Below are 12,380 nucleotides of genomic sequence, written 5' to 3'. Positions count from 1 at the left end.
GTCGTCACTTTTTGTCGCTACCACATATTTTGATATGCATGCCATCACTCACTTTATCCGCGAGTTTGCGGATTTGCAATCAAATCGGGTTCGTTAAGAAAATATAAAAAAACTTTTACGAAACAAACAAACAGCAATTTACGCTTTAATTTATTGTTTGTTAAACATCAAGCACACAGGCAGCATCAATGTCACTTGTTTGTTTCATTTTTTTGTATTTAAATCGAAAGAGCGAGCCTCGCATAGAATACCTAATAAGCACAAGTGTCGGTTTCATCACCTTGGCTAGAGAAATGGAAACAAGGAACGTCAATATATCCATCAAGACGAGCCACTCTAATAGAAAGTCATTTAAAGTTAATGGATGAAAAATCACTCGCATTTCTAAGGAATGCAGGAGCCTCGATGTAAAGTTTTTGAGGAATAAGAGGTTTGAGCGTATTTGGTTCTAATTATTTATAATGAAAATTTTTTAATTATTTTTTTTAATTTAAAAAAAAATAAATTATTTTTAATTAAAAAAAAAATAAATTTTTAATTATTTTTCAAAAAAATTAATAAAAAAAAACTAGATTTCTTGATTTTTTTTTATTTATTTTTTTTACTTTTTCTATTAATATTTAATACAAAAATTCAAATATTTAAAAAAAATATATAATTCTTTTAAATTAAAATAAAATTTAGAATTAATTTTTTAAGTTGGAAAAAATTAAATCAAATTTTGAATAATTTTTTAATTTATTTCCATAAATTTTTAAATTTAATTTTTTTTTTAAATTAAAATTAAATTTAAAATTAATTTCCTTAAATAAAAAAAATATTTTTATAATATAATTTTAAAAATAATTTAAAAAATAAAATTAAATTAAAAAAAATTAAATAGATTTATTTTTTTTTTTAATTTACAATTTTTTACATTTTTTAAATAAATAATTCATACCTATTTAATAAAAATTTTCAAATAATTAAAAAACTAAAAAAACATATTTCTTATAAATTAAAAAAAAAATCAGAATTATTTTTATAATTTGAAAAAATTAAATCAAATTTTAAATAATTTTATAATTTATTTCCATAAATTTTTTAATTTATTTTTATAAATATTTATTTATTTTTTTTAATAAAAATTTAATTAATTTTTTTTTTATTAAAAAAATTATAAAAAATTAAAAATTATTTTTTTTAAAATTAAATTAACAAAATTTAAAAAAAAATATATTTTATATTAAATAATTAAATTATTTTTTTTTTTCAATTAAATTTTTAATAAATATATTTTTTATTTTAATTATTTTTTTTATTTTATTTTTTTATTTTTTTTTAGAAAAAAATCACTCACAGACAGACATCGAAATTAAAAAGAAAATATTTTCCTTCACATTACTTCTAAATACAGCAAAAAAGGGTAATAAATGTTTATAGTGCATTGCATGCCGCGCTCAGATCTAATGCAATTGAGTAAGTGAAGCAGTAAAACATGTTATTAAAATTATAATCCCGTTCCATTACGTAGCAGGCAAACGGAGTATAAAAGCAGAGGAGATCGCAAAAATGCGTCAAACGTAATGGAATGACAATAATGAAACCAATAATAATAAATAAATAAAAATAGTCAAAGCAAAATATCAGTCAATTAAATAAATTGTTTAATAATGTTGGAGCGAGAGAGAGAAAAAACAAGAAGAAATATTTTTTTGCCTTGTACGTGTCTAAATAGCTCGCCTCTAACAAATAGAGAGTAGAACTGAAGCCATCCTTGATTGATCTTCGGTTCGCATGCAATTGCCTCTTCTTTTATAGAATTGAGGAAAATATTTTTTCGGCAGAGCAAGGCATTAAATATTCATAATTGACATCTTCGTCTTTTTATTTGATTTTGATTGAATGAAGCTCCCCGTTACTCGGTACACAAAAGAGATCTGCACAGAAAAAAATACGAATCGCATGCAAAATAATACTTTATTGATTGACATTCACATTTTATTTTGCATAAATAGCACTTCATCACCCACATTGACAGCATACATTACGAAATCAAAAGGAGAAGGAAAAAAATAGCAAAATCTTCTGAAAATAAGAGGAAATCTTCGAGCATTTGTTCAAATATTGGCAGTGATGGTATTGGAAAAAAAAGTTGAAAGGTAGGGTTTTAATCTGTATTTTGGCGCAAAAAGTCAAAAATTTAAATTTTTGGTTATTTTATCAAATTTTTCATATATATTTTTAATTTTTTAAAAATATGCAAATTATATTAAAATATTTTTAAAATTATTAATAAAATAATTAAAAATAAAAATTAAAAAAAATATTAATTAAAATTAAAAAAAAAATAAATTTAAATTAAATTAAAATTAAATAAAAAATTTTTTGAAAAAAAAATTAACTTTTTAAAATCAATAATTTTTTTTCAATTTTCTAAGGCATTTTAAAGTCATTATTTTTTAGAAATTGAAGTATTTTTGAAAAAATCTTAATTTTTCAAATTTAGAAATAGTTTTTAATATTTTTTTAAAACAAAATTAAATAAATAATTAAATTTAATAAAAAAAAATTTATAAAAAATCAAATATTTAAAATTAAATAAATTAATATTATTTATTATTATTTTTTTTTATTAATTATTAATTCATTAATAATTTAAAAAAAATTCAAAAAATTTATTTTTAAAAGTCATTAACTTTTTTTTTAATTTTCTAAAGCACTTTTAAGTATTTATTTTTAATATTAAAATTTATTTATTTTTTATAAATTTCAATTTAAATAAAATTATAATACAAATTATTTAATTTAAATTTTAATTATTTTTATTTATATTTTAATTATTTTATTTATAATTTAATTTAAAAATTAAATTCTTTATAATTAATTAAAATATTATAAAAAATAAATAGAAAAAAAATCATATTTTAAAATATAATTAAAATTATTAAATTACTAAATTTTTTAAATTCTTCGAATATTGAAAAATATTCCAACTTAAAGCCCTTTTTAACATTAAACTTATTGCAAATCCATCACTAAAAAGCCGTTCAAGTCAGTAAATAACATCCTATAATAGAATAAAACTCTTCAATTTATTTATTTCAATTTTTTCCATCCATCGTCTTACGCGTCTCTTTAAATAACTCTTTTGTTCACTCAGTTCCGTGATAAGTCATTCCTTCACTCGCTTGCATTCCGGGAAACCATTTACGGTAGTAATGCGTCGTCTCTTTGCACACCTTTCCCGCACATTGAAATCCCATAAACTTGCGTTTAAAATGGCCGCGCTTGTCATGAAAATTATCCAAATAAATAATAATCAGTGTCATTAAAGAAATCCTCGTTATCATAAAATAAGTTTACGGAAAGCACAGATAAAAATTCCTTTTATTATTTATTTATCTCGCCATATTTTTTTGTGTCTGTCTGCGCGATTGTGTGTATAAAAACTTTTTTCCTCTTTTCTCTCTCACTTTTTTTTATATTCCTTATTATTATTATTGTTATGATAGTTTTTTTTGCTCCTCTCGTATTTTCTTTTATATCACTCTGAAGAAGGAGAAAAAAATTGTGAAGCAATAAACATAATAAAGTGTGATGCAAGAATAAGTTGCGTCGTCGTCGTTTTCTGTGAAGTCTCAAGAAGATTTTTTTTCTTCTTCGTTTTTTATTCAAAAAATAAAGAAAAAATATTTCAAACCATTTTTATTTATTATTATATTGTGATGTTGCCATTTGTACGTTTTTACGTTTTCTTTCATTTTAATAAAAATTTCAACTTGCTTCGCTTGATGAAAATATTCAATTTAACCTTTTTTTTCATATTTTTTCTGCTCGTTCCTTCACAAATGTTGCAGATTTTGGCAGTAAAATAAAATAAAAATTACGTTACCATAAATCCATTTTTGCCTTTGAAACTCACCTGGAAAGAGAGAGAAAAAAAAAAGAAAATTGATTTTAAAAATTTTTGTTTATTTTATTCAATCCCGACGGGAAGTAAATTATGACAAAATGGCGCAATGATTGATTATTTTTTCATGAAAAACATGCTCGGCTCACTTTTTTTCCGTTCACGTTCAGCGCGGAACTAATAAATTTGTCACCTTGTGCAACTTGAACAAATTTTTACATATTTTTATGTATTCATGATCCACTTTTCCCGTTTTTTTTTATTTTTTTTTCTTATGGTAAAATATCCATCATTACAAAATACTTAGGCGACCGGCATGTGATATGTCATCAACTCTTCTTTTTCTTATATTTTTAACATCCGACAAATACACACAAAAAAAATTACATTATGAATATCCACATAAATTTTACACTGACTGACAAAATGATGAGATGGGAAATTTTATTTTCGGAATTAACTATTTGAGCGTATTTTATGATTTTTTGTCAATTATTGGAAACACTCATCCAAGATTTTTATAATTTTTAACGAAATTGGCAACCCTGCATGTTTGTTTTTCAAATTTTCTAGAATTTATAACCAATTTTAGTAGTTTTCAATTGACAAATTTTAACATTTCATGAGTTTTGGCAACCCTGACTTCTGAGAATTTTCAAAAATTCTCAAAATTTTTAATATTTTTTAATAAAATATAATTTTAAATGATATTTTGAACAATTTTTATTTCAAAAAGTTCATATTAAAGCAAAAAAAAATCGAGTTTTTAAAGAAAATTGGCAACCCTGATGTTTTCAATTTTTTAAAAATTTATGATTTTTTGATTATTTTTTAAATTTAAAATATTTTTAATAAATTTCAGTTTAAAAAATATTTTATTATTTCATAAATTTGGCAACCTTGACTACTGAGAATTTTCAGAATTTCCCAAAATTTTTAATATTTTTTAATTAAATATAATTTTAAATGATATTTTAATCAATTTTAATTCCAAAACATTCATAATTATGCAAAAAATTAAAATTAAAAATTAATTAATTAAATTAAAATTGGCAACCCTGATGTAATCATTTTTTTCTAAATTTACGATTTTTTATTTTTTTTTAATGTTTATTAAAATATTAAATATTTTGAATAGCTCTCAGTTCAGAATTTTTAGAAATATTTCAATATTTAATGAGTTTTGGCAACCCTGACTTTTCAAAATTATCACATTTTCACAAAAATTTTTAATAATTTTGATTAAAATATCATTTTAAATGAAAATTTGATAAGTTTTAATTCCAAATTCTTTAGACTAATCCGAAAAATTAAGTTTGTAAGTAAATTTGGCAACCCGGATGTTTTCAAATTTGCTTTATTTCATGAATTTTCAAAGAGCTTTCTATACAAAACTTTTTTAATCAATTTTCAATTCTAAATTTTCTACTTTACAGCTTTTTAACATGATGTTTTTACGATAATTGGCAACACGGATCTTAAAATCTTCTTACAGATTTTTTAGATTAGTCACGGAAAGACACATGACGATCACAAATTCTTTGAAATGCGGTAAAATCGTCTTTACAAGAACGCAAAATAAAAACAACAACAACATCATGTAAGCAAATGATATTTTGGGGACGCGTGTGCAATGTAAAAGTAATAAAATTTCGTTTAACAGATGACATTTTTTTTTCATTTTGCTCGTTCATTCGTTCGGGATTTTTATTTATGTAAATGTACTCAATAATATGCACGCTAAGCCCGGCACTAAGCTCATATACGACGAAGAAGATTCAATTTTTATGCAAGCAATAGGGTCATAAATCAACGAGCTGTACTTGTTGTAGTCGCTGCCATGCCATTGCCATTGCGAATGCAAAGAACAACTGAACAGAACAGTAAGTAAAATAATAATATTTGGTGTTTTATGACTCTGTCGCTCGGTGGCTCAGTTTGCTCTGTTGTTGTTGCTTTTTCTTTCGTGTTTGTTATTGGCGGGGATGGATTTCGCATTGAAAATTGATACATTGCCACAAGGTGTTTATTTGGCTCAGCGGGTAGCGACACTTTCCACGTCTCCGTCGTTATGTCGTGTCGTGTCACGTCGCTCTGCAAATAAAGAGATCTCTCGCTCGTTCGCCAAATCTCGCCAGACATATTTTTTACGAGACACACAAAAATGCAATAATACGATTTTTTTTGTTTTACTTTGTTTGAAATTAAATTTAACAATTTGGAAAAAAAATCGTATTTCGCATGGTTTGATGTCAGTCTGATTATTTTTTCAAACAAAAAAAAATTATTTAAAATTAACTGTTTGGAAAAGTTGACTTTAAAAAAAAAACAAAGTTTGTTTAAAAAATTTAAAAAGCTCATTAAAATACGACTAAGCTTTGAATTGCATCTCAAAAATTTTAATCTCGAGTTTTTATATTAAAACACGTTCAAAGGGATAACTTTCTCTGGGTATAATAATAAAAAGTGTACATGAACGCGTGTGTTTGATGATAGAAAACTCAAATATTTTAATTTTAAAATTCGCTTGTGGATTTCACGAAGCGAGAGATGGAGGTGGGTAATATATTCGTTATGCAGTAAAATGTCATTTTCTGTGTATTACATTTAAATTCCGCTAGGTCTTTCTCTCTCTCTCATGCACTCCTCGACTCATATAAAACCGAAAAGAATTATGGGACAGAAATGAAATAACTTGTCGTACATTTTTGTTCTTCGTATTTCCTTTCGTACGACGACGTAACGTCATGATATAACAAATAAATTTATTTTACCATTTTTATATATAAATGAATCATCATCATTGCCATCGGATGGAGGTATTATGCTTTGTGCAAAGGAGATATCTATACAGACAACGAGCAAATAGGAGAACAAATATGGGCCAAAAGTTCTTACATTACGAACACACACACACAGAGAAACTTACATGAAATATTTGATTGAATTATTGCTGAACTTTGACAGTCTTGGGCACATATTACGGTGTCTGTTACATTTGGCAACAAGGTTGAGGAATGAGTGTGAAACTAGAACCGGATTTCAAAGCAATTTAAAAGGAAGGTAAGAGTTTTATAATTTACTCCTTTATTTGAATCTAATATTTTGTTTATTTCAGTTAATTTTAGGTCTTGGATCTATTTGGGTAAGTAAAAAAAATATTCCATGAATTAAGTTAAAATTCTTTTTTAGGAGGACATTCAGCATTACATGAACTAAAAATAATAAAGTGAAGAACGAAATTCAAAACTTATAGCCATATAAACAAAACTTGAAAGTAAATCAGATGGAAAAGCTTAAATGAAATCGCTCCTGGCCTGGTCTTTAAAAAGATATACGAATAATAGCAATTCAACGGAAGATTCAATACTATACTTGCAATAACATGAAACTGTTCAATTCATTATCAATTTATTGATACAAGAACCATTTATGAACATTTAAGAAGCTGACGATCATGTCCTACCAACAATAATGAGCAAATATAAAAGAGCCATCTAACTGTGAAAACACAACCAAGGGTTATGGTAAAAAGGCATTATTAGACTTCTCATAAGCTGTGTTAATTTTGCATTGTAAGGAAGACTTCTACTGAATTCATTAGAGCTTGTGTTGTCTTACAAATAATTTGAAGGTAAAAAAACAAGAGACAAAACGACAAAATTTTAGATTTTATTTTATTTACATTGATTCATATCAATATTTCTTAAGTTTGCAAACAATAGGTCTTTGGACCGCGGTGATGCATCCACAAACCTAAGTTTGCATACGATTTCAATTTACGCGAAATAAACTAAGCTTTATATTAGAACTTTAAATACTTCTTGAAATCGAGGTTTAAGTACAATCTGAACTCCTAAGAATATTCTCTTGGATATCCCTTAAAATTCAAATTCTTTAATTCATTAGTATATTTTCGAACTGTGTTCCGTTTCAAACTTCACCATCACATTATGTCACCCTGTCAAACGACAAAAAATGTGTGTGAACCAAAAAACATGAAATCTGAAAATTGAGTTTTCTCCTCTTTCAGTCTTTATGTCTCTCTCGAACCGATACGTTTTTCCATTTCAAGTCTTTCTGACAGGCAACAATTTCATTTATTTCGCCTCAACTTTATGATGACAATAACATTAATAATAATAATAATGTTATACAAGTTGCTGCCCTTTATTTATTGTTTATTCCATTTCTCTCCTCTTGTTGCCATTATTTTTTATCGTTCAAGTCTTTATGGTGAATTTAGTTGTAAAAGTTTTTTTTTTTTTGATAATAAAGCAATCAACTTCACCTCGTAAATAAATTTAAAAAAAAAATGGAAATTCTATTTAATTGTAACTTGTAGCCAGAAATGTAGTGCAAAGAGCTTTTACAATGATTGTTATGATTACATTTTAGTTCTCTCGCACACTATATTTTTATGCCACTTAGCATTTTCATTATCGTTAATTTTACTTTATTGCTAATTTTCAAGTTTTCCTTTAACGTTACGCGTGTAGTATTTTTCCTTCGTTTTTTTTTCTGTATTTTGGTTTATTTCATTTTTCACACTTTGCATAATTACAGCCAATTAAAATTTTCACATTGTTCGTCGTAAATAATTAACCATTTTATATAATTTAGAGTTTGTTTATGAGTTTTCTCTCTATTTATTTCTTTGTGTTTATTTTGGAGCGGCAACATTTTCATTTAATTTTACTCTCCCCCCCCCATGTAACCACGCACGTAGAGACGTATTTAAGTCTCATTAATGCTAAAAGGTTTTTCGCAACAAAAACACGAACATCGGGTTCAACGTCGAAATATAACTAATTTTTGTATGTGTTTTTCGTAATGAATGGATGAATGAGCGAATAATGAAAAGCAAATTTTTCGGTAGAACCACAGTGGAAAAAGGAGGAGGCTCCCATATTTTGTGGTTCTTGTGTGTCTGGATGTCACGCAAATCATTTTTCATCAAAGAAACGAGTTGAAGTCTCGTCACTAAATCGCCTTTTTCGCATTTCAAAGGACATCATAGCTTTTTTAATCCACAATTTCAACATGAAAAAAAATTAAAATGCATTAAAAAACGAACAAAAGAAGGAAAAACGTATTGTTCAGCAACATACAAAAACATGTTGTGGCTAATTTGACGAGTTCCATAAGCCATACTAAGCCACGGTGATTATCCCGGAGAAAAATGACATGGCAGTAAATCAGACAGGGATACAATTGCGAGTGACTGACCTTCACCCCTCCATGTTTTGTGTCATGTCAACGAAAAATCAAGCGCAAGATGGATTCGTTTTTAATTAGTTGATCACTTTCGAAACTTTTTATTGGATTTTTTTCATGTCATGTTATTTTTTATCAGTTTTTATGACAACATCGCGGCAATAAAAGATGACACATCATAAGTTATGTAGAAACTGGATCACAACTTGCATCAATTTATTTTTTAAGTTTTTAAGTTTATGTAAAAATCAATCAGCGAGAAACCATAAAGTCGATGTTAGACAAGGTAAGTATGTAAATTCCTTTCACTTTGAAATTTATTTTTTTTTTGTCGTAGTTTTCGTAATCGGATTTGAAATGTGGCGTCTTTGTGGAGAGAAAAGACGACGAAAATAACTTGAAAATGTATTTTGATGTAGTATGGAGAGATGCACGGTACGACGGCTGAATGGTCTAGGGGTATGATTCTTGCTTTGGGTGCAAGAGGCCCGGGGTTCGAATCCCCGTTCAGCCCGATTTTTTGGTTTTTTATGATTTGTTGCTAATGAATTTGAAGAATTTATATATTTGGGAATTATTTTTAAATTAAAAAAAAATATTAAAAAATTATTTAAATTAAATTGATGAACAATTTTTTTTAATATTTTTTTAAATAAATTAAAATTAATTAAATAAATTTTAAATATTATTTTAATATTTTTTAAAAATTAAATTTAAAAAAAATAAATAATTAAATAAAAAAAAGTATTTAAAATATTATTTAAATTTAATTAAAAAAAATTTTAATAATTATTAAAAAAATAAAAATTTTTAATAAAAAAAATTTTTTAAAAAAAATAATTTAAAAAATTTATATTAAAATTCAAAAAAAATTTATAGTTAATTAATAAAAAATTTTAAATTAAAATTTTAAAATAATTTTTTTAATTAAAAAAATTTTTAAATAAAAAAATAATTTTAAAAAAAAAATTTAAAAAAATATTTAAATAAAATCATTTTTGACAATTATTTAAATTAAAATTTGAATTAAATAATTTTAAAATAATATTAAATAAAAAAAAATTAAATTAAATTTTATACTTAAAAAAAATTATGAAAATCCATCAAAAAACTCCAAAAAATTAATTTTCATACAAAAAAAAATTAACGAAAAAATCATATAAAATTTTTAAAATATTAAAAAATTTAAAAATAACTTCTCAAACTCTTTAAAACAAAATTTTCTCATAATAAAATTATCATCAACAGCGTTAATCGTATAAAAATACTCACTTGTTCCAATACAAAATATCTTGAATGACGTATAACCTCACTTTTGCCATATACACGTACAGGTCCATATACTCGTTACGTACATCGTACTTTGTAGCACACATTCGCATCGCGCAACAACAAGACATCGGCTTTTGAACGGCCGTACCTATATAGGCTGGATGGTCTAGTGGTATGATTCTCGCTTAGGGTGCGAGAGGTCCCGGGTTCAATTCCCGGTTCAGCCCGATGATTTTTTTTTTCATTTTTTTTTTCTTACAAAAAATCTTTTTTACTTTCCTTTGATCAAAATTTCCTTTTGATTTAGTTTTTTTTTTCACAAATTACCTTTTCTGCCTTCAATTAACAAAGTAACGTACCTAATTCGAGGAATGTACGACGACGCATGACATCCAAAGAAATAACTTTTTGGCAATCTAATAAATTATATATAATTACTACCTACGACGAAGACCGGAAAAATGTAAGTAAAAATTTTTCTTTTTTTTTTCGAGTGAAAAAGAAGCAAGAGGCGGAAACCTTTACAACATTTTCCACCTGCTTTTTACGAAAAAATATAGTTTTGTATCGCATTAGTCAACAACAGCAAAAAAAACGAAAAATATCCACTCGAGCGGGCAGCAGCATGTAATTACATTCGCAGCAGACACACATTTGTTGATTTTCTGCTTTGATAAAAAAAAAGTGTGTATTAATGAAATGAGGCGCGTTACGAAACTTGGAAAAATATTTTGTCACTTAGCGAAACTTTTTCATAAACAAAACACATATACACAAACTACTCAAATATTCTCTAATGACATCTGTTAACATAATTTTTTCATTAATTCCTTTCTATGCGGCGTTTTGGCTTTCAGGTCATGTTTTTCGGTGATTTTTTGCGTTATTAACTTCCTTGATGACATTATACCAGGACACGTGGTTTCTTTAATCCGCATGAAAAAAAAAGTAAATCTGAATTTTATTTTTAGCTTTTTTTGGGCAGCAGAAAAAAATGTTACAAAGGAATTTATCATTCATGATTAAACACAAAATAAAAAAAAGTAGAGAATCAAAGGACATTCCACGGATATTTTTCTGAGTTTTTTTGTCATTTATCCACCCGCGTGTTAATGTTTTAGGAAATTGGGGATTTTAGTTAAGTTGAGATTAGAAGCTCGATTTTTTGGATGGAAAAATTATTTTTACTTTGAGTTAATGGAAGTTTTTTAATGAATTAATTTTTATTAAAAAGAGAAAAAAAATTAAATTAATTCGTTAAAAATAATTTTTAATATAAAAATGGGATGATTTATTTTATTTTTACTTTTTTATATTTTTTTTTAAATTTTAATTTATTTTATTTGACAAATATTTTTTTTTAAATTATTTAATTTTTTTATTAAATGATAATTTTAAAAAATATTTTTTTAATTTATTTTTTTTTTTAATAATTATCAAATAAAAAAAATTAATTAAAGGTTTAAGAAAAAAATAATTTTTAAAAAATTATTTTAATTTTTTATTTAAAAAAAAAATTATTTACTTAATTTAAATTTTTTAAAATTATTATCAAATAAAAAAAATTAATTCTAAGTTTAAGAAATAAAATAAAAAATAAAATAATAAAAAAAAATATTTTTATTATTTTAATTTAAAAAATTATTTTAAAAATTTTTTGCTTAATTTAAAAAATAATTTATTAAAAAATAAATAAATAAAAGTTTAAGAAATAAAATAATTAAAAACATATTTTTTATTTTATTTTTTTTTTAAATAATTATTTAATTTAATTTTTTATAATAAATAATTTTAAATAAAAAAAATAATTTAAATAAAATTAATTTTTATTTTATTCTTTTCTTGCTCGAGCTTAATATTTTTCACAATTAGAATCTCTTTTGGTCAACCATTAGTGAAGTACAAAGAGCAATAAATTTTTCACGAATTTTTACGTATTTTTTTTATTATTCTCTATCATTATTGCGCTGCCCTACATAGCCTAATGTCCTTTATTCAC

The 12,380-nt window shown here is 24.6% G+C and overlaps 1 protein-coding gene and 2 non-coding genes across 3 annotated transcripts in view; 2 read left to right on the top strand and 1 right to left on the bottom strand.

Annotated features, from left to right (window-relative positions):
• The window catches only part of LOC134835904 (lateral signaling target protein 2 homolog), a 157,170-nt gene that overhangs the window by 122,579 nt on the left and 22,211 nt on the right, over positions 1-12,380 (bottom strand). The gene's annotated exons all lie outside the window — the stretch shown is intronic.
• On the top strand, positions 9,552-9,623 carry Trnap-ugg (transfer RNA proline (anticodon UGG)). Its single transcript has one exon. It is a non-coding gene; the product is annotated as a tRNA-Pro (tRNA).
• Trnap-agg (transfer RNA proline (anticodon AGG)) lies at positions 10,537-10,608 on the top strand. Its single transcript has one exon. It is a non-coding gene; the product is annotated as a tRNA-Pro (tRNA).

Source organism: Culicoides brevitarsis, chromosome 3 (genome assembly GCF_036172545.1).
Source record: "Culicoides brevitarsis isolate CSIRO-B50_1 chromosome 3, AGI_CSIRO_Cbre_v1, whole genome shotgun sequence".
In the NCBI taxonomy this organism is placed as follows: domain Eukaryota; kingdom Metazoa; phylum Arthropoda; class Insecta; order Diptera; family Ceratopogonidae; genus Culicoides; species Culicoides brevitarsis.
The sequence above is the reverse complement of the archived record's forward strand: the minus strand, read 5'-3'. Positions and strand labels throughout refer to the sequence as shown.